The 23051-nt window shown below is 47.0% G+C and overlaps 2 long non-coding RNA genes across 4 annotated transcripts; one reads left to right on the forward strand and one right to left on the reverse strand.

Annotated features, from left to right (window-relative positions):
- Positions 1-410: 410 nt before the first annotated feature.
- LOC144295764 (uncharacterized) lies at positions 411-17952 on the reverse strand. 3 transcript variants are annotated; one of them, XR_013362861.1, is made up of 4 exons: positions 17784-17952; positions 15198-15736; positions 6501-6854; positions 411-531 (listed from the first exon to the last, which is right to left on the reverse strand). It is a non-coding gene; the product is annotated as an uncharacterized LOC144295764 (long non-coding RNA). The 3 variants fall into 3 exon arrangements; XR_013362862.1 differs by lacking the exon at positions 411-531 and adding an exon at positions 13175-13388 and having other exon boundaries at positions 3660-6854; XR_013362860.1 differs by lacking the exon at positions 411-531 and having other exon boundaries at positions 3667-6854.
- Positions 17953-18011: 59 nt separating this feature from the next.
- Positions 18012-21171, forward strand: LOC144295765 (uncharacterized). Its single transcript, XR_013362863.1, has 2 exons — positions 18012-20115; positions 21012-21171. It is a non-coding gene; the product is annotated as an uncharacterized LOC144295765 (long non-coding RNA).
- The last annotated feature ends 1880 nt before the right edge of the window (positions 21172-23051 follow it).

Below are 23051 nucleotides of genomic sequence, written 5' to 3' on the forward strand. Positions count from 1 at the left end.
TGACCTTTGTGTGCTGACAGGGAGTGGGGGACCAGTCATGCCAGTCATTGTGTGGTCATTGCTGATTGATCCCGAATTGACAATTTCTTGGCTAAACAGAAAACTCAATTTTTTTTTTATACATATCTCTGCCTGAGAGCCTTTGTTTTATTCTTTTCCTCAATTATGATAAAACCTCCATCCATCTAGTCCTGAGTCAGTAAAGCCAGTCAGGTGTGTCTTAGGGTGTGACAGATGTGGCCAGCTTGGCCTTCTTGTAACACATGGTACTTGGGTTTATTTTACTCCAGTGAGCTGGGGATTGTAGGGGACCACACAGCTGGGACCAGTTACGGGTTTCACATTCCATTTTTTCCTACTAAATGCAATGCCAGGTTCTACCCATATCATACCTGCATGGTTCCAGCTCTCTGCCAAGAGTGGAATTCTTCAATGATCCTAGCAGTCCTGAACTCTTGAGCTGGCACTGATCCCAGAGGATTTGCTGGCACGTCTCAGCCTGGTCCTTTGCAAGGACAGCCAGTGCCGCTCCTGGCAAGAACATGTGTGAGTTGCTGTGACCCTTTTCCCAGGGCAGAAATTATGAGGCTCTTATAATCTCATCATAACTTTATTTATGTTACTTATTCTAAGGGAGGAATTTCTAATGCATTGACAGAGACATTGTCAAAAGAGCAAATGTGAGGAGGTGAGGTCATTAAGCAGGGGCATTTGCCAACTGCATTCATCTGCCAGGGCAAAGTACCCTTGACTGGGTGCTTGAACAATAAACATTTATTTCCTCACAGTTCTGGAGGCAAGAAGTTCAAGATCAGGGTGTGAGCAGGTCTGGTTTCCCCTGAGTCCTCTTTCCTTGGCTTGTAGATGGCTGTCCTCTTCTTAGAAGGGCACCAGTCGTATTAGACTAGGACCCACCCTAGTGCTCTCATTATCTTGATCAACCTCTGTGAAGTCCCTATCTCCATATGCAGTCACATTCACAGGTATTGAGAATTAGGACTGGAATATATGAATTGCGGGGGGGCGGGAACACAAGTCGACCTATAGCTCTGATGTGATCTATTCTTCCTTGTGGCAGAAATGAAGCTCTTCTCTTGGAATGGAACAATTATCTGGACTTGGCTTCCCAAGAGAAGGAAGGATCACATGGTGGTTTCAGTCAGGGTGATGCAGGGGTGTTGGGAGACTCTGTGAAGAGCCTCCCATAAGAAAGTGCAAAGAACCTTAGCCTTCATTTTCTCATTTTCTGAAGGAGTAAGCTGGGACCAGGGAGGTGTCCGTGTCACACAGTGAGTCAGGAGACCTAGGACAAGCACAGTCTCCCAGGTCTGCCCAAGGCTGAGCATCACTGTACCTCCAATTAGCTTTGTTGCCTTTGGGTTCCTATCAGGAAGATGCCAACAACCATATTCACCTCTCGTCCTCTGGATGGAGTTTGTGAGAAAAGCCCCTAAAGCTCCACAAAAAGAGCACAGGGCAGTGCCCTTCAAAGAAACATTTTTCTCAAGCAAAGAACTTTTGGAAACTCAATCTCAAAATGACAGAGTATGGGGTGGTAGAAAGGCCTGGATGGGGTCAGAACAGTTGGGTTTGTAAGACCCTAGGAAAGTTGTCTCCTGGGAACTAGGTTTATCAGTAAGATGAGGCTGTTGAACTCTGTGAGTGGTTTGATGGTGGAACCCTTCCTCAGGTTCTACGTGGTGGAAACCTTTCTTGGAAACCCAGTGTGTCGAATGGTTAAGATGGGAGCCGTACTCACTGAAGTTCAGGCGGAGGCAAGGACATGAGTCCCTTCAGTTTGAGCACCTTCTCAGACCCTTGCTTCCCTGGGACACACAGGGTTCCTCCACAAATCTCCCGAAGTCTCTAACGCACCACCATATTTCTTACCAGGAGGTGGCTCTCTTCCCTTGTTTCTAAACTGTATTATTTGAAAGAAAAGTTATCATTAATCCAACTAGCTTGTGGACTTGCTGAGGAAAAATGTCTTCAGAATTCAGCTGCTGAGGAAATCTCCAGAAAGCAAGACTTCTGTGACCTTTCCCCTTTGGCTTATGACAAAGTGCTGTCTGACTCCCTGATCAAACACTCTCCTCACATTCTACCTTTCTGCCCCTTTAGAAATTCCATCCGAGATTGGCACAGAAAGCATGGATCCCCACTACCCACAGCCATCCCAGCAAGGCCTTTAGATTAATGAAGTGTAGGAAAACAGGACAGTTTTTAAGAGTACCTAAATGAACATTAAAATAAAATAGAGACTTCTACTTCCAATAGGGTGGATCAACCCCCACCTTGAGAACAGCTAGAAAAACTGGATAGAATATTTTCAAAAACTCTGTTGAAGGTATCAGAGAGCTACCAACGCAGCTAAGACTTGAAGAGCCAAAATCAAGGAGAGAAGGGAATTTGGAGAGAGAAGCTTTCCTTTTCCTTACCCTATGAGACTTTTTTCAATTTCTAAGTGCCAGTGGAGAGGCTGAGAAACCAAGTGGAATTTTTAGGGAGTCCCGCAAGGCTGGGAAAACACTGCATTTAGAGCCTGCCAAGGTGGAGGGGGGCCCAGTAAACACGTTAGGCTTTTGGTTGGGGCAATTGAGGTGTTAGCCCCCAGACATAAGGGTGATTCAGAAATGGACCGACCTTCCCAAAGACCGAAATAGGCTTTGAATCAGCTCATCCAGGCTAGAGTAAGATAATCAGCCCCTGGCCTACTGAAAACAAAAGTAAACCCTTTCTGGAGGCAGGTAGATAATATCATCTAGAACCCTAGATTATCTCTCTAATTTTATATTCAGAATACTTAGTATTTAAAACAGACAGATGGATATAGGATCCAGTTTAAGAAATGGCAGGGGTGCTGTTGCAGTGTTTCTGTAGCTCTGCACGCTCTGTGTGTGTGATGCCTCCGCAGGGGGACAGCTACTTGGAAATAGGGCCAAGTGATATTAATAATAATGGTAACGGGAGCAGATGCTCTCTCATTTATTCCAAACAACAGCCCTAGAATGTCTTTATTATTTTTTCCATTTTACAGATGAGAAAACAGGCTGGGGGATTGGACCTAAATCTATCCGACTGTCTACGCTGGACTTCGAACCTCAAAGTAGTACCCCTTCCCCCGCGGTGTTCATATTCATGAATGTTTGCTGGTGAGTGGCTCAAGGTGGATACTCAGTCTATGATTTTAGCATCGGTGCCTGGCTTAAGATTTGCCAAAGCAAACACTGATTTATCAGGCCCTTCATGCAGGCTCCGGATTCAAGCAGCTCAGAGTGCCCTGCATCTGCAGGGACGACTTCTCACACCATTTGGTTGGGGCTCTAAAGTATCAACTCCTCTACAACTGTTAATGCTTGGTGACAGTTGCCTGTACATGGCCTGGGTTCTGTGGCCTCCGGGAGGACTGCATGGTTGTGAAGGTGGCATTACTAGCCCTGTAGGGACCATGGACGTCTCCCAGAAGTCTCCAGTCTTGCCCTACCTCAGACATCTTGCTGTGTGAGCTTTGAAGACATGTCTCCAGAGAGTCCAAGGGAAACCTAGAGCCCTAAGAACTCTGCTCAAGGGAAGTCACCAGGGGAAAAAAAAAAAAAGGAAATCACCTGGAGCTACAGGATGTTCCTAGTGAGCATCTTGGGCAGAGGTTTCAGTGGGGCTCTTTGGAGCCCTGTTCATTCTTTGGCTCAGTGGGGGTGTGGGAGGTTGGGGGTGAGTGAGTCAGTAGGTGAGCTCAGGCCGGCCTATCCTTATTTTAGCAGAGGTGTTTCACTGTTATCTGCTCTTGATATCAAAGTTCACTTAAGATTTATGCTTTTAAAATATTTGTTCTTTTATTTTTTAATTTAAATAAGGGCTCCCATCATTAAACAACAGCAATAACAACAACAACAACAACAACAACAAACTCTTTAAAGAGTGCCATTCTAATCTAACCTTCATGCTTAAAAGATGAAAACTCATCCCAGAGAGGATAGCTACATGTCCAAGGTACTGGGGGTTCTGTAGAGCCACACGTGGGGTTTCCGGAGGCTAGGCTGGAGGGTTTCTCTTGCACCATAGAGATAGTATTATCAACTAGACAGTGTGTGTTGACACTGAGCCCAGAGCATGGAATGGATGGTCCTCCATACAGACAAGATGGGTGATGATGAGGCCCCCTGGGGATGTATGGACCTGCTAGTTTTAGCCCATTTTACCTGTGGGCTAGGATGAAAGTCTAGGAAGTTCCCTTTCTCTGAACTACTGGCCCTCATGGCAAAGTGCCTACAAGCTCCTATCCAGAATGTTCCTTGCCTTTCATGGGGAGAAGGTGGTGGGCTCCAAAGCAAGCCTCTATACTCCGGGCAGGGTGGCCCACATCATTCCCAGACTCATGTTTGCTCTTTCTACCCCTGAGCCCCTCCCCCTGCAGTTCTTCACTTCACCCTTGGGGGTGATCCCCTGAACTCACCAGCAACTCTCAGCCAGATGTCACTATTTTAGCTTTGGGATTCCTGCAGTCAAACTGTGTTAAGAAAAATCTAATTGTTTTTAGGAAGGAGAGACAATTTTCATTTGTCCTTCACTCACTGTTTTGGTACCTGCTCACGCAGCCAGCTCATGCATGGCACTGCTCTGGTCACCCCAAGCAGAAACAATCTCAGCCTCTTACAAGTTCCAATAATTTTGTCCCCGTTCCCTTTTTTGATCTTTAATGATACTTATTATCAGTAGCCTGGTACCGTGCTTCCTTTACCCAGACATTACCCTTTGTGGAGCAGGAGCGTGTCCTCTCTTCATTTTTATCCAGTGAACAAGCTTGAAACGAGGGCATCATCTGGGACACTCCAGCCTCCCTCACTCCCCAGGTCTGGCCAGTCACCACCTGGCCAGGAGTGCCCAAGTCTGCTTCCTGTTCTTTTCCTGACTGCTGCTTTATGCCGGGTGGTCCTCATGGCTTGCTAGCACCCATGCACTCTCCAGGCTAACAGGCACCACCACCCTGGGGTAGACGTGGGTCATTGAGCTCTCATCTGGCCTGCATACTGAACTCCTACTGTGGCTGCATAGATGCCTATCCATCTTCTGTCCATCCCACCACACCATGTGCTGGCATCCCACTGTGCCAGTGTGAATTGTGATGAAGGAAACAGACATGAGCACATGCTCATGGATCTCACAGACTAACCAGGGGGAAGCAGATCACATCAGGCAACTGACAAGACCCTCTCCTTACAGCTGGGCCTTTCCCTACACCAAGTGGCCAGGTCCTCTAAGAGGAGGTAGTGTTCAGACAGAGGAAGGAGAGGGAGAGAACTCAGCCAGGAAGTGGGTGGGAGGAGAACTGGGGCAGAGGGACAGCATGCACAAAGGCCCTGGGGTCAGCATGTGCTCAGCCTGTTTTCAGAAGGCCTGGGTGAGCGGAACATGTGGACAAGGGGGTGCAGGAGAGCTGAGATGAGTGAGGATCTTGCAGGAGTGGGTGTAGGATCTGGAATGATCCAGCATGGGGCTAAGTGTGTGGAATCGGGGTCAGACTGCCTAGGTCCAAATCCAGGCTTTGTCCCTTCCTCCTCTGTGATTTGGGGCATGAACCTTAATCTCTCTTGACCTCAATTTCCTCTGTACAATAGGGATAGTATGGTATCTCCACATTTGTCTATATGTCTCTGGTGTAGCTATCTTACCTCACAGAGTTGCTTGTGGGGATTGTATGAGTTAAAGTTGGTAAAGCATTAGAACAGTGCCTGCTGAGTGGTAAACACAGTCCTGCCCACTGAAGCAGACGAGCGGGAGCTGTGCGCTTTCAAGACTCACTCTGTTATATGGAGAAGAGAGGGCAGGCTGGGGGGCTGGTGTGGACCTCCAGGCAGGGATGCACATGCCTGGCCCACAGTGGCAATGGGGGAGACTCAGGGAAGTGGGCAGACTGGAAGGATGTTTGGGGAAGAGCCAGGGGCACCTGCTGATGGATTTGGGGTGGGGTGGGGGTGCAGCGAGGGAAAGTGACCATCAGGTTCATAGCCTCGGAAACTGGGATTGTGAGGAGATTTGCATTTGAGAGAAGTTTCTGTAACTAATCTGCTTAAGGTCCCACAGGGGTGTGGGTGGCAATCTGAGATTCAGCCCCGGGTCGTCCTGACAACAGAGGCCCTGTTCTTTCCACTGTGTGAGCCAGTTCACTGGGATCAGGAATCTACGGATCCCAGGGACCTCTGGAGAGCATCTAACGGGCCTTCTGACTTCTTTTACAGACAGTGACAGAGAATTCTAGAGGTCAAGTGGATTGCCCAAACAATTGGAGAGAGAAGATTTGGGGCTGGTGCTCCATCTCCTTGCTCTGGGCTGGCACTCTCTGTTCCATGCCATGCAGAAATTCGCTACCCAAAAATAGCCCACAAGGCTTTCGGAGGAGCTCTTCACAGCTCTTCTGTGGTAAACAACCTGCTTTCTCCAATGGCTCTGGGTAGGAACAATCAAAGGGGAGCTGCTTCCCTATCTCTTTGCACAAAGCTTACCTCAGTGGTCAAGCACAATTAAACCATCAACCCACTGGGCGGGTTGGGGGGAGCTGGCAGGTAATAACAGCCCCACGCAGACTCTGAGCCATACAGTCTGTTCATCCTCCAGACCTCGCTGCAGGCCGAGAAGCATCTGCACGGCGAAGCCCCTAAACCCGCTTTCCATTTATAAGACCAAGTGTGACCTTCAAAATGCACTGTGGTTTTATATTGCTGAGCTCTCGGCAAAGTGGAGGCAGACTAGCCAGCTCCCTTTCATCATGACGCATGGACTCTCTGTCCCCCTGTGCGGCTTGCGGCAGTGTGTCCTCTCTTCAGGTTGTCATGACAATTTGCACTGAGAAGCTGTTTCTGGAGAGGGAACAGGAAAAGAAATGGGGGAAAAATGTTTATTGCAGTCAGGCCTGGTGAATCTCAGGATTTCAATGGCATTGATGCATTTGACAATGATCTCTCATGGAAAATTAGAATTTCTATCCTCTACCAGCTAGCTGCCGGGAACTTTGGTGTTACACAGTAGCAAAGAGTGAAGTCCAGAATCCATCAGATATTACTAATTACAGTAATAGTGATCATAATAATTAAATACAAGCCTCAAAGTCAGGTGCCCTCTGGCATAATCCATTAAAGAAAACGGGCATAATTATTCAGGCAATACAGGTATCAACTCAGTTTTGGGGGTCGGTCAGTGGTATCCTGATAACAGGCTCATTCTCTGCCTCTTCGTCATTGGCCATCTGGCCTTTCAGTGACTTTTTTCCCCTCCCTAGATCTCAACCATCTGTCCAGGATGTCTCATTAATCCTTATAAACAACTCCATATAAAACTCCAGAAGTTTACATCCCATTTCACAAGTGACTCACCGAGTCCCTCAACAAACTGGGAGGAACTGGGAGGGAGGTGACCGTCAGGTGCACCTCTGTGTGTCCTCAGCCCATCCTCCAGAAGAATAGGACCCGTTTGGACCAGCCACAGTGACAATTACAAACTGAGTAAGGTTTATATTTTTCCCCTTTTCCCTCATTTCTAAACAAATGTATGTTCATTGTGGTAAATCTGAAAAATACAGCAAAGCCCAAAAAGAAAAGTAAAAATCATCCACCATCCTAATACATGGATTTAATCCTAATAATGAAAAAGGAAAGATATGACTTATCATCATGCTGTCCTTGTCTAAGCAGGCTTGGCAATGGGGGTGATTAGGGCAGGATGGGTGCAGAGGTCTCACTGTGCCTTGGTGGCCCCTTCCTGGTTGGCTGCAGACACCTTCAGGGTGGGGTGCATCCATGGCCACCCAGCTCCAGACTTCTGCCCTGTGTTGAGCTGTGTGTCGACTCTTGAGGTTCTGAATCTGCCTGGGCTTCAGCTCATGAGAACTCAGAGACAAAGTAGAAACTGGAAAACTTTCCTTTCCAGACAACACTTATTCTTTCAGTCTATTCATCTAACATTTGTTGAGGCATCATGAAGAAGAAGCCGAAGTCTTTACACTTAAGCAAACTACCCTAGAAACAGGCACTTAAATCAACTCATTACATGGTGCTCAGCAACGGACTTCATTTTTGCAGATAAGCAAGTAGAGGTAGAAATGCAACATGATCATCAAGGTGTGGATGAAGCAACTCCCAATTTTGAGATAAAATATCATGTGGTATCTGTGGGAGCCAGCCTCCAAGATGGCCTCCAATGATCCTCGCCACCTGGTATTCGCACCTTGTATGGAGTCTCTCCACACTGAGCCCGGGCTGCTCTGTGAGACCAACAGCCTGGCAGAGCTGATGATATGTGACTTCCAAGGCTAGGCCTAAAGGGTGTTGAGGCTTCCACCTTGTTCTCTTGGATTAGTCACTCTGAGGAGAGCCACCAATGTGTCTTGTGGCTGCTCGGGGAGCCAGGTGGCAAGTTCCACACTGAGAACTGAAGTCTCACTAACAGCCAGCACCAGCTCATCAGCCACAGCTGAACCACCTTGGAACAGGAGCCTCCAGTCTGAGGGGAGGCTTCTAAGAAGACCACATCCCTGACCAGTATCTGACTGTGACCTCATGCGACAGCCAGACCCCAGAGCCAAGTCACTCCTGAGTTTCTCACCCACAGAAACTGTGACAGCTGGAAATAAATGATCACTGCTGTTTTGCAGCCGCTAAGTTAGGTGATTTGCTATGTGGAAGCAGGTACAAAAATTCAATACCTCTTGTTACTCTCCTGGGAAGAAATCCCAGATCAGCTTCCATTTACAGAGTATTTTGTACCAGGCCCTAGGCTGAGGGACTTACATTCATAATCTTCATGACAGCGAAGCAGTGATACTCACAAGGTATCATTTTTATCTTGATCTAACAGATAGGGACATGCGGGCCTGGAGAGGGGGAGGGATGTGACCAAGATCCTGTGGCAATGTCAGGATTGGAACCCAATACTGCCTGACCCCAAAGCTCAAACTCTTAGCCATGACGCTGTATCTCTGTGTAAACGCTCAAGTTAGGAAATATTTGTTGAGATTCTGCTATGTGCCAGGCATGCTGCTAGGCTTTAGAATTTGAATCCTGCCCGGGATGCAGGGAGGTGGGCTCTGGCAGGGGCAATGGGGCCCTTGGCCTCTCCAATGAAGGCTCCCTACCCTCCTCTCGTTCCCTCCAGCAGAGAAACATAGTCTTGGCTGTCTCCAAGCACATAACCCCAGGCCCTGTTCATATGAAAGGTTTTCTTGCCAAGTACTGCCATTCACCATGCAAAGAAAGTGAAAATGACTAGCAGAGGAGAAATTGCAGAGGTCACAGATGCTCCTAAAGTTTTTAGATTTCTGATCCTCGGGCAACAATATTTACTGAGCATCTACCATGTGCCAGGCACTGTTACAGGCACTTGGGCCATACCAGTAAAAAAAGCAAAGATCTCACCCTGAAATAGCTTATGGTCATGGTGGTGGGGAGGACACAAGGGGAGGGACAGGCAATGAACAACACACTATTGTTATGTGGTGGGCTAGAGGGTGGGAAGTGCTCTGGAACAAAGGGAACGGAATGAAGAGCAGAACTGGGGGACTGGGGAGAGGTGGTATAGGCTGCAGCATCTGTGGCTTGAGCAGGGCAGGCCCCCTCTGGGAGAAAGGGGAGGAGCAGGCACACTGGCCAACTGTCCCCGTTTGTCAGAGCCTGAGGTAAAGTGTGAGCTGCTGTGCTAAAACCCAGAAAGTTCTTTGCAAGGCGGGAAGAGGTGGCTGACCTATGAGTTGGCCAAGTGGACGTGGGGGAAGATTGCTCCAGGACGCAGCTGGATCTGCAGTTCTCAGCCAGGAGTGATTTTGCCCCCCATGGGATGCTTGGCATTCTCTAGAGACATTTCAGTTGCCAAAGCTGGGGTGGGCTACCGTCGTGTAGGGGGTAGAGGCCAGGGATGCTGCTAAACAGTCCACAATGTGCAGAGTAGCTCCCCACAGCATGAAATTAATTATCTGGCCCGAAATGTCCAGAGTGCCAAGGTGAAGACACTTTGAACTAGATTGTTCATCTGTGATTCCTGATTTACCTGAAATTTCATTTTGCCTACTATTTCATTTCTATTCCTGGGGAAGAGAACAGAAATTCCTTTGGTCATACCCAGAGATCATGGCCTCCAGAATGTGCCCCCATTCTCAGCACTGGGATGGGCAACGCCAACCTGGACAGGCCAGCAAGGTCTCCTGATGGGGCCCTGTCCCCATCTTCCTGGGTCTCTGCCTGCCACTGTCATGTCGCCTTCCCAGGGAGGACCTTGTTAGTGGCCCTGGTGTCAGGCCATCAGCATTTCCTCCAGTCTCTCCAGGACTAGGGTGTTTTTTGCCACAAGCCCATGCTGGTCCTCCTTTGCCATCGGCCTGCTTCATCCACACTAGACAGTAGCTCTTCAGGAGAAAGAGCTGAAGGTGATCTGTGGGCTTTGGCTTAAGTGATCAGGCTCTATGAAGGAAAGAGCCTATCGTGTTTGCCTTTTTTGCTATGTTGGGAGTTTGAGAAGCCAAGATATCTTCCTAGCTCCTTATGAGAGAATTGGGGCCAAGACTCTTTGGCATCAGGTATTTGAAAATAACCCTCCCCACCACCACTCGTCTCCCTCACCCGGGTAGTTTCACTACAGCTTTTGACACTTCCTTCTTCCACCTCTGACCAACCCCATGCTGCTGGTAGATGAGGGAAGCAGTGTCTGCAGGAACCAGGAAGATGGAGCGGTTTGTCCCACAGCCAATTTGTGAGGCAAAAGAAGTTGGGTCTCACAGAACCCCAGGCTCACTAGAATATTCCCTGGTCAAGAAGGATCAGAAGATATTCAGGTTGCAGATTGCAGATTTCCTGGGGTTTCAATATAAGTTTGGTGAGGGCTGAGCTCTTTAAAATTTGTCACTGAGGCTCAAGCTCTCCCGAATGGTGCCCAGCCCATCACAGAGGCTTGATAAATATTTGTCGAAACAAGTGTTGTGAAGAGGCTGCTGTCAGAGCTGCTCCCTGCTGCACCTCCCGAGGATGCTCCAGCAAAGGCTCCTCTTTGTGCACAGGCTGACCTTGGGGGTGGACTCTTCATCCAAGAGCTTGCTGTTTCCTGACCAAGCTTCTAGAAGCCTCCTGTTCTTGATCACTTCTGTTTTACCAGAGCTCAGCAAATACAGGTTGACTGATCGAATGAATGAATGAATGAATGGGCAATGTAGGTTCTGGTCAAGCTTTTCTTTGCTTTGTACCTACTACAGTCAAGGGACAACTGAGAGAGGCAGTGACATAGCTCTTCACACGGGTCTGGGGAGTTAAGGGCTGCTGGGTTCTACATATTTTGTATGAGTCCCACTGATAGGTGAAACACGAAACCACTGCGGGGCTCTCCACCCCCTCGAGTCTTTCCACTGCCAGGCTGGAAATTGCCACCAGTGACAAGCACTGGGCTTGTGGCTGAAGAGCTGGTCCCGGGTGAGTGTGGCACTGGCACCTTTGAGTGGCAGGGTTTTGCTTCCTGTGCATTTGGACCGGAGAGTTTGGAGAGGATCCACCACTTAGCAGAACGGAGCTGCAGGAGTGACAGGCAGCAATCCCGTGCCAGGAGAGCCTTCCTGCCCAGAACGTATGGTGCATGTCCAAGGGCTCTCAAGGTACCTGAAGCCATGCCAATTTGCAATAATTAAGCAGTAAGACCCAAGTGAATGGGTTTCCTGTTGCTGCGTGACAGCCAGATGCCTGGGGTATGAACTGAGGCCCAGCACACAGCACCGTGCATCGCGCTGCAAACATCTTACTGAAACTCTGAAACCATCAGTGATGAATAGTTGGAAAGATAATGATGGCAATTTGATGCTAACGTGGTGGCTCACTCCAAGGGCTCCCACACATCATCTCTTTCACCCTGACAACGTCCCATGGAGGCAGGGACTTGGCCTGGCCTCTGCCTTCCATTATCCAGACAGACAGCCTGCCACACAGAGCCTGGGCCTCAGCCAGAATGCATCTGCACAGGTAAGTGTCGGCACACCTGATTCCCCGCTGAAGGCCCCCTCTGTTGCTTGCTCCTGTGCTTTGCAGGTGCTCGAAGGTGCTGGGCCCTAGATAAGTACTTCTTAGATGTGATCTGTTTCAAGTTTCATAACAGCTCTATGAAATAGGGTATTAGTATCCCCATAATACAGATGAGAAAACTGAGCCTTAGAGCTGTTTAATTATTTACCCAAGTCACATAGCCAGTCGTAAGAGGGAGTGGAACCCAGGGCTGCTGGATGCCAAATCCCATGGCCATATTCTTAATAAGGACACAGTCATATCAGATTACTCCTGTGACCATATCTTAATTGAACTAATTACATTTGTAATGATCCTATTTCCCAATAAGGTCACATTCAGAAGTAGAGGATTAGGACTTGAACATATCTATTTTGGAAGGGGACATAATCCACTCCATAACAGGTGCTATAATGGTTTTTAATTGACAATGAACACAAAACAAAGGGGGAAGACTTTAGTCTATAGCTGGGTGATCTGATGTATATCCTAAAGAAAAGGCACTTGAGTTGCCCCATCAAAAATGGCAATTTCTTAAGGGTTGAAGCAGTGCCTTCCCCGGACGTTACAAACACAAATGTGTACCCTCTGTTCCTGGCCCTGGAGGGCTGGCTAACCTGCCCAGAGTCAGGACCTGGACCAGTGGCCTTCAGTTCTGCAAAAATCCCCTCGGGTTAAATTTGATGTTGTGACCATTAGTTTTTTTCCCCAACAGCACTCCCTCTCTCGCCCTCCCCACAACCCACCCCATTCACCTTGTGATGGCCAGGATGCCTTTCAAAAAATGGGGACTTAGCAGAATATCAGTTTGGAGAAAATAAAGGGAGGACACATGGAGATTTTTCAGGAGCAGAAGAAGGAAGGGCAGAGACAGGATGACTTATTGTTGGGGACACAAATTCATCTTATTAAGGGGTAATGAATGGTTTTGCTTGGCAATTAATCACCCGAGCCTTCTCCCCGGAGCTAGAAGAAATGGGAGATGCCCGAATAAAGGCTTGCTGGAAAGAGCTGGCGAGCGCAGCTGTGGCAGAGGGTCCTGACCGAGCCTGTGCTCCCAAATCACCTAGGGAGGTTTAAAGAACACGAGTGCTCACGTTGCACCACAGACCAATGGAATCAGAATCTTTATAGTGGGACCCAGGAATCCGTACTTTTGTAGGCAATTCCAACATGCAGCCCAGAAGGAACCACTGAGCTGCCGCGTCTCATCCAGCACCCCTTGGTCTTCACCATCCTCCAAAGGCAAAGGAAGAGTCAGAGACAGGCCAGAAGAGCCTCTGTCGAGACTTCCGGGCACGTTCTGCTCATCTGGGGTCGGCCAAGATGGTCCTTATCAATGTGCTCCATTTCTTATCCCTGTTTCCTCTGGGTTTGGGGTGAAATGGAATTCCAAGAAAGGCATTTTAATTAGGTCATTTGGAGTGGCTAGTCTATACAGGAAGACCCACAAGAATGTGTAAAAATAGATATTTTTATTACAATAAATTGGCACAGCAGATGTTCCTGACCTTTAGCCACCCCAGAGCCTGAAGCACCCTGTGTCCAGGAGGGTGGGGGGATTTGCATGCAGTGAGAATCAGTGTGGCCCGGGCATGGGTCCAGAAGGTCTGCCTCATGTGTTACTTGATAATAAAAATACTTGAAAACTTGATGGTTTCTGTCCATAGCGAAATGTCTTTGGGCCAAAACAAGAATAAAGCAAGTGTGACAGGATGTCCCTGGTAACAAAATGACTGTGTCAAATTGTCAAGGACCCTCCTGAGAGAGTCTGTGTCCACAACAAGGGAAACCACATAGTCTAGGCTACTGGGGGAAGTTTCAAGAGTTGGATTTGTGCCAAAAGCCTACAGTCAACTGAAAGCAGCCAGCTGGTTGGCACAAGTCCCTGTAAATGGGACGAGATGGAGCCCTGCAGGAAGCCCACAGAGACGGGAAGCCCTCACTAGCACTGAGGACATGCCCCGGTCAGCGTAGGCCAGGGTCTTCCCATCACCCCCTGCAGCCCCTTTTAGGACAAATATTTGGTAACTTTCTTTTATTCTCCTGAAATTAAATTCACAGAATTAAAAAAAAATCCAATATAACTCTGAAGAAAAACTAAAAGGCAAGTAATTTATAACAAAAGATTATACTTAAAAAAGATGTAAATGTTCAGTCATGTCTCCCCTAGGAGACCTAACAAGGGACTCACAAGCTGGAACATCTACATAAAATCCTGTGAATGTGACAGCAGACGCAGATTGACTTTCTCCAGTGGCAAGTCAGATACTATGAATGGAGCTGCTGGGATTGGCATGTATTTCTAAAATTATGACCGACCCTTGGTAGAGTTCTGGAAAAAACTTATTGATGATTTCATTTCTGAAAATTTCAGCCCACAGGTGACTCTTGGACAACCTGGGTTTGAACTGCGTGGGTTTACATATATACAGAATTTTTTCATAAATACAGTAAATAATGTAATAAGTACTGTAAATATATTTTTTCTTCCTTATGACTTTCTTAGTAACATTTTTTCTCCAGTTTACTTTATTGTAAGAATATAGCATATATAATACATATAACATAAAACTATATATACATATATACATATATTAAATATTTTATTTATTCACGAGAGACGCAGAGAGAGAGGCAGAGAAGAAGCAGGCTCCATGCAGGGAGCCTGATGTGGGACTCGATCCCTGGTCTCCAGGATCACACCCTGGGCTGAAGGCGGCGCTAAACCGCTGAGCCACCCAGGCTGCCCTACAAACTATTTATTAGTCAACTGTGTATGCTATTTAAGGCTTTCGGTCAACAGTAGGCTATCAGTAGTTAAGTTTTGGGGGATTCAAAATGTAACACACAGATTTTTGACTGCACAGAGGGATGTACCCCTAACCCTCATTGTCTGAGGGTTAACTGAGTACTTAAACAGTTCAAAAATTTTTCATGTATGTTTTGGCAAATTATGTAAAAGTTAGTTATAAGTTCAGAAAATTACAAACATCAGGATGCCGAGGGACTCAAGAAAACTCTTCACTGCATAAGATTGTCTCTCACATTTCAGGATGCCCAACATCACTGATGTCTAAATACCAGTAACAAACCCCTGTCATTGTGACCACTAAAAATGCTCCCCCCAGGCTCCACAACAAATGGTAGCTCTGTCCCCATTGGGAATCCACTTACCTGGATATCAAGTCTTTGTTTCCTAAACCTCAGTCCCATTAACATCTTGGTGCTTGGATTTTCATTTTTCTTCATTTTTCTACCTCTTTTTCATTTCTCAGAGGGTCCCATGGAGGTGGTTAGTGCTTCTGTGATGTTGTTCCCCTTACTTCTCTTCCGTGGCCTCACCACTGTGGAAAAGACTTTTTTCCCGCCAATGACTACTGATTTTTACTTGGTGACCAGAGGATAGCAAGCCAGCCTTTGAAGGTCTTGGGCCATTTCCTCTAGGTAGATCAGATGTTTTGTAAGAAGCATGACTGGTTATCACAACCAATCATCTCTTAGACCCCTTCTCTCATCTTGCTAATTAGTGTTAGTTCTGGTATATTCTATGGTCAGTAGTAAGATTTCTTCTAATTTCTGTGAGATACACTAAATAGTGGACATGAAATTTTAGTGTGCATAAGAATGACCTAGAAAGTGTGTGCAAATTGCAGGTTCCTAGGGCTCATCCTCAGAGATTCAAATCCAAGGAGTCTGGTATTGTGTTCAGGAATCTGCATTAAAAAAAAAAAAAAGATTTATTTATTTTAAAGAGAGAGAGAGCGCGCATGCGTGGGCACACAGGGGAAGGGGAAAAGGGAGAGGGAAAGAATCTCAAGCAGACTCCCTGCTGAGTGGGGAGCCTGACATGTCACTCAATCCCACGACCCATGAGATCACAACCTGAGTGTAAATCAAGAGTCAGATGCTTAGCCAACTGAGCCACCCGGGTGCCCCTCAAGAATTTACATTTTTAACCAGCAGGTCAAGGTGTTCTGAGGCACGTGGATTACAGACCACACTTGGAGAGACACAGCCTGGTTGGGGGCAAGAGGGGAAGTGGCAAGGGTTTTCATCAAAATAAGACTGTGAAGGAACCCCCATGATAACTAAAGATTCCCAAAGCAGGTATGCATTTAAGGTCTTACACTTTTCTCTGGGGTGTTAGGACACATGTATATGAGGAGTAGAGACCTGTGGCAGTCTTCTATTCTTTCTCCTCTCCTTTTAGAACTTATCCCTTTTTTGTTGTTGTTGTTGGCCAGAGTCCACTTGAAAGAAAGACTACATATTCCAACTTTCCTTTCAGCTATATGTGGTCATAAGGAATGTAAGCTGGAATGGTGGCTACAATTTCCAGGAAGGGCCCTTAGAAAGAGGGGCTGTGCCCTTTCTGCCCTAATATAGACCCCTCAGGGACACAGACACCCAACGAGACCTTGGGAACTGATCACACAGAGCGGAGCTGCAAGACGGGCCTGGGTAGCCTGTAGCCTGGGTCCCTTGTGGCCCCTATAACTGCCAGAGACTCACCAACTCCCGCCTCTGTGAGAATGTAGGAGACACAAATATCTCTCTGATTTAAGTCACTGTTGCTTTGACAGTGGTTTTACAGTTACTTGGGGTTGAGTTTACTGTTTACTAATACTGGGTCCAATCTAAGATTAAGCAGCATTGAAGCTAGGATATTACCCTATGCCAGGAGCATCTTCGGGTGCTCCCCAGCATCCCAGGGAGGAAGAGTGTATGCTGTTACGGGATCCACAGGCCACACTTCCACTTGGCCCCACCCTGACACACCTTAGGGCCAAGTCGGAGCCTTGGGAGGGAGGCAGGTGAAGGGTGGAAGGGCCTAAATTAGCCAACAAGCTAGGCAAGTAAAGGGGAGTGTGAGGGACCCGTCCAGGCAGTTGGCTCAGGGCATGCTGCAGCTTCGATGCATCAGTGGGAATGTAGCTTCCCAGGTTAATGAGGGTCAGTGTCCTGCATACCTGCAGCCAGGGCATGTGCCCTTGACACTAGGTTAGAGCCTGAGGAGAATAGCCTCAGAAACCACAGGAAGGGAGCCTAAGCAGAGAAGGTTGAGGGGGCTGCAGGCCACCCAGAGGGCTCAAGTGAGCCTAGAGACCCCAGAAATAATGGAGTGAAGCCCTTCTAGGTTCTGCAAAATATATTGGGGCGAGGGGGGTTGGGAGGAACCAAAGCTAGGGAAACAGTTGAGTCCCACAGCCCTGCCCAGGGAGTGTGGTGGCCTGAGAAACCTTGTAGGGGACCTTCCTCACCACCCGTGGGGGTGCACAAGGCCACCTCTGTTCCTGCCATGTGGCTGCTGTGCGCTGCACACTTCCCATTTGCACTGCAAAGGGTTCCCAGGCCTGAAGAATGTGTCTATTTATCAAAGGCCCTGCTCGCCCCAGAGGCTCAGAACAACCCTCTCCTTTCCTTCTTTGTGTGTACAGACCTGGCGGGCGGCAGAGCCCCGTGATCCTCTGATGAGTTTCATGAGTCAAGGAGACACATGTTTGGCAGCTTCCTTTGTTTCTTTTCATGTGAGGAGTCAGGCACCCACATGGAAGTGGCCCTGTGTCTTATGAATGGAGACCCCATAAAATCCTAACTTCTGATGTTCTCTACCTGGGGCCTTTGAGGGATCCTGAACCTGAATTCCCCGGCAAGATTTCTAAAAGAGCCACGGAAAGAGGCTGCAGCAGCAGAGGGGGGCTTTGCAAGCAGCTGGTGTGGTAGCAGAGCTACGGCTCTCTGCCAAAGGCAGTGACTGACCTTGACCTCTGGAAAGGGGCTGGGGCCATCCTCTGAACATCCAAGAAACCCCGGACTCTAGCCCCTGGCTCTTTGGCTGAGCAGCTTCAAGATTAACCTGCATTTGGGCTGAGGGAGGAATGTGGATTTCCCCGCAGAAGCACTCAGCTGGGGGTTCAGACCACAGAAATCTATTTTCATCGCTAGAAAAAAAGGATCTATTCTTACATAGCTGGCATTCTGAATTCTTCTTCTTCCCCCTGAAGCCCGGGCAGTACATGAAAATCACCCAGTCGCTTGCAGGGTAGTCCCCTCAAAGGCAGCGCCTGTGCCTGTAGCAACTGGTGAGGATTGCACTCTTCTTCTCCCGGAAAAGCCATTTTTGGGTTAAAATATCAGGGAGCTGCTTTCGGGTTGCCTGGATACCAGACGGCTTAATAACCCTGATAAGGCCAAGGGGATGTAAAACAATGATCAAAAGGAATGTCCGCCCTCAAGATGCCCTCTGAGCCCGGTGGAAGATTTCACATGTGAGCACACACTTCATCACACACGCCAGCCAGCTACAAGCTCGAAGTGAAGGTGTGAAAGAAATCAGGCCAGGCCAGAAGCCGGAAACCAGCTCCAGCCTGGTGTGCGTGCACCATGCTGATGAAAAGAGGGAAGGTGACGTGTCACCTGCACTTCCCGTAAATCCAAAGACCTCCACATTTGTGAGATGCTCACGCGTATGGTGTGCACACGCCCGGATTTGCCAAACACACATTCTTTTGTTTGTCTACACACTCGATTTTATAGACTGGAGGGAAAAAGTAATCCTGGTTGAGGCAGTGATGAGCTAGGTCACCTCTGGCCGGCCACCAACAGCTTAGGTTAGCAGTTTCTTTGGGTGAAAAGGAGGGTGTTTGACGAGGCGTGCTGGGGGTTGCCTTCCAGGTCTAAATGTTTTATGACGCCAAGATTTCTGCAGATTGATTTCTTGAAACAATAAAATATTTACAAAGTCAAGCACAATGATAGGCCCTGGAGACAGGGAGTAAGACACCGTCCCTGCTTCCAGTGAGCCCAGAGGGAAACAGACGTTCAAGCAAATTCTTCGAAAACAGCGCAGTACAGGATGTACTGGAGTTACATCCAAGTTTCTATGGGAGCACTGCAAAGAGTGTGTCCAGCTGGCTTGGATGCGGTCAGCGCAGGATGTGTGTGCTGAGTCTGGAAGCATGGGCAGGCATCCTTGCGGCCGTGAGCTCTGTACACAGAAGGAAACAAGGGGAGAGCCGGGAGGCAGGAGAGATCAAGGCATGTGTTGGTAATATTCTGACACCAATTTCAGTGCGTGTGCAGGGAGTTTCTCCACCCCGAGCAACTCTCCACCACCAGCTGGGTGTCCTATATTCAACTTAATTCTTACACCACCTACCTGGAGACGGCATCAGATCCCACAGGTGATGGGCTCCATCCCACAAGACTGCCACCCACTTCAGAAACTAATTGCAAGTTCAGAGTTTTACTTGTACTCCTGATTAACTGGCTATAAATCAGAGGTTCCCTTGACTCCTTCCTTGGGTTCAATTAATTTTTTAGAGTGTCTCACAAAAATCAGGAAACTGATTTACACCTTAGATTACTGGATTAGTAGAAAGGATATTAAAAGATATGAATTAATAGTCCGATGAAGACATACACAGGTGATCCTGAACAAAGGAGTCACTGTGGAGTTTGGGACCTGGCATGCATCATGTGGGTACATCCTTGTTCCCAATCTGGAAGCTCTCCAAAACCTGTCCATTGGTGTTTTTATGGTGGTTTCACTAAATAAGCATTTTCGATTAAATCATTTGCAGGCTCGATTGATTAAATCATTGACCATTGGTGACTGAGTCAACCTCCAGCCCCTCTGCCCTCACCAGAGCTTGGGAGCAAGGCTGTAAGTTCCAACCCTCTAGTCACATGGTTGGTTCCTCTGAGGACCAGCCTCTCCTTAGTTGACCTATAGGCTTTCCAAAAGTCACATCATTAACTTAATAAAAGACATCTTTAATCACTCTTATCGCTTAGGAAATTCCAGAGGCCTAAGAATTCTGTGAGGAATGGGCAAAGACCAAATATATATTTTTTATTATAAATCACGACATCACATTGGAGTTCTGTGAATAGACCATTATGACCAGAATGAAAGAAATACCAGATCCTGAGTCTAAGTATAGAAGGATCTTGTACTCCACAGCAAAGCAACAGGGTCAGGTTTATATTCTAAGACCATGGTGTGGGCAGCAGGAAGCTACTTTGGAGGAAGCAATACTGAAGGCCTGCAGACCCTTGCAAACTGCTTTAGTAGTCCACAGGGAAACCGGTAAGAGTCTGGCCTAGGGGAGGGGGCAGGGAAAGGAAGGATGGATGGTTGTGAGAAATACTCAGGAGGTGGAACAAACTGGATTTGGGTGGCTGGTGGGATTTAGGGAATGGGTGAGGGGGAGGAGTTAGGATGACTTCTGGATTTCAGGAGAACTGATAGAGTAACCATTAACCAGGAAAAGATGGGAAAGGTTAGGGGCAGCAAGCCTCATTAATTTGGGGTTTTGTGGGTTGAGGGTGACTGGAGGATGTATAAAGGGAGGTGTCCAGTGGAGAGCTGAAAACCCATGCCTGGATGTTGGGACACTGAATGGGGTTAGACAGCACACAGGGGGCTGGGTGAAGATGAGTTGTCTAAGTGTGTGGAATGAGATGATGGTACCTCCAGGTCTGATCCTTGGAAAATGTCAAGACTTGGGGAGCATTTTGAATAAGAGTAGTGAGAATAGGAGACCAAGAAGGTGCAGCCTTGAGGAAGAACGGGAAAAGTAGTGACATGGAACTTGAGGGCTTGTTTCAGGACAGAAAAGATTCAGTAAAAGAAGTTGAGTTGAGTGATGGGTGGAGACCACTCACTGCTGCAGTGGATGGAAGAGGAGGTGTGAGAAGAGGGAAGAGAAGGCCGGGGGCCTGACTCTCCTTTGAATAATGTGAACGTGTACAGGTGGAGTATTGTCAAATCAGAAGGCAGAACCAATGCCAGGTGAGCACTGGGCATGCTCATCTGCTGGCCTCTGGCCTCTCCCTTTACCACCGTGGCCTTTTGCCCTGAGACCTCTCCTCCTGCTCCCATGGAACCTGCTCAGGGAATGCTACAAAAGATTCCCCCTAAGTACTAGGTGCAATGGTTGGATTCTCCTGTCTTCAAATTCCTGTCTTTTTTGCCTTCCTCAGTGACTCCCTGGAGCACCAAGCTTCAAGCCAACCTGGGAAGAGTCCTGTGCTCACAAGGGTCAGGGGAGCTATGGCCAACACAGCTCTGACTCTCACCCCACCCCAACCCTCCCTGCTACTTCCACCACATACACACATTTTTACTTAAGAAAAATTTAAACCTACAGAAACTTTGGAAGAATGGTACAATGAATATATCCTTCATCTGGATTCACCAATTAACAAACACCTTGTCAGGTTTGGTATCTCTCCCAATCTCTACCACCTAGAAAAACACCCCAGGGGGTACATGGTGACACCTAACACCATTATTAGTAATGCTAACTTTGGTAACAAGTAACGGTAGCCAAATATTTTCATGGAAAAGGCAACTTTTACGTATTAAAAACAAAATTCAACTGAGTAAATCCTAAGAATAGTATTGGCTTTATTCAATAGTTCATCCCATGTGGTAGATAGAAAGGAGCTCAAGAAGCTGTCCTGAATGGCAGACTTTCATAGGCAGAATGAGGCAGGGCAAAGAAGTTATTCTAATAAAGAATTGATTGTTTCAGGCAAGGTCACCTTCCTTTGGGGGCAGGCAGGGATCCATCAGACAGATTACCTCAGTAGTGCTGACCAGGTAATTCCAGGTTGAACTGGGGGAGCTGAAACTGCAATTAGGTTAGGTAATAAATCTTGGCTTGCTGTTATGGAGCTTAGCACAAGCAACTCCATTTTGGGTTTCTTTTCTTTTCTTTTCTTTTCTTTTCTTTTCTTTTCTTTTCTTTTCTTCTTTTCTTTTCTTTTCTTTTCTTTTCTTTTCTTTTCTTTTCTTTTCTTCCTTCCTTCCTTCCTTCCTTCCTTCCTTCCTTGTCTTCTTCTTTCTTTCTTTCTTTCTTTCTCTCTCTCTCTCTCTCTCTCTCTCTCTCCTTCTTTCTTTCTTCTTTCTTCCAATAGCAGTGATGAGAAACTTGTAGAGTGTTTGGAGTGCTACTTTAAGATCATATAAATATCCTGCTCCACAACAACCTTCATGAATGGTTTTAACATCCACTGATGAACCTTGCCTGAATCAATTATGGTGCTGGGTTGGAAAATTCAATCCCTCACTTTGTTTTGGGTATCAAAACATGGAGTTATAGATTTTTAAAAATTCAGTATCTTTAATTTATTATATCACTATTGATGGCCGTTTTGTCCCAAATTTGGTCAGTGAGAGCTCCTTCAAGTGTCCTTTAGACATAGCTCCAGAAGAGTGTTCTAGGCACACCTGGTACATTTCTTGACCCTAATCTTGAGTTGGCTATTTCTTTAAGGACCTCTGGCATCCTTTAGTGGGAAAGGTATTTAGAAAACAGTACATGGATGCTGCTATGTTTATTGCTATTGAGATGTCATTGCTTCTAGGCTTTTCAGTAATTAAAAAAAATGATTATGGTGATAATAGCTAACACTTATTGCCAGGTTCCATGCCACGCTGTTCATACACATCATTTTATTTAATCCTTATGGCAACGATGTGGTACTATTGCTATTGTCATTCTACTTTTTAAAAAATATGTGTTATTTTATTCTTTTTTTTTACCTTTGTTTTTTTTTAAGTTCGATTTGTCAGCATATAGTATAACACCCAGTGTTCATCCCATCAAGTGCCCTCCTCAGTGCCCATCACCAAGTTACCCCATCCCCCCACCCATCTCCCCTTCTGCAACCCTTTGTTCATTTCCCAGAGTAAGGAGTTTCATGGTTTATCTCCCTCTCTAATTTTTCTCATTCAGTTCCCCTCCTTTCCCTTATAATCCCTTTCACTGCTTCTTATATTCCTCTTATGAGTAAACCATATGATGATTGTCCTTCTCCGATTGACTTATTTCATTCAGCCTAATACCCTCCAGTTCCATCAGCATTGAAGCGAATGGTGGGTATTTGTATCTTCTGAAGGCTGAGGAATGTTCCATTGTATACATAAACCACATCTTCTTTATCCATTCATCTTTCGATGGACACCAGGACTCCTTCCACAGTTTGGCTATTGTGGACATTGCTGCTATGAAATGT

This window comes from Canis aureus, chromosome 24 (genome assembly GCF_053574225.1).
Source record: "Canis aureus isolate CA01 chromosome 24, VMU_Caureus_v.1.0, whole genome shotgun sequence".
NCBI lineage: Eukaryota > Metazoa > Chordata > Mammalia > Carnivora > Canidae > Canis > Canis aureus.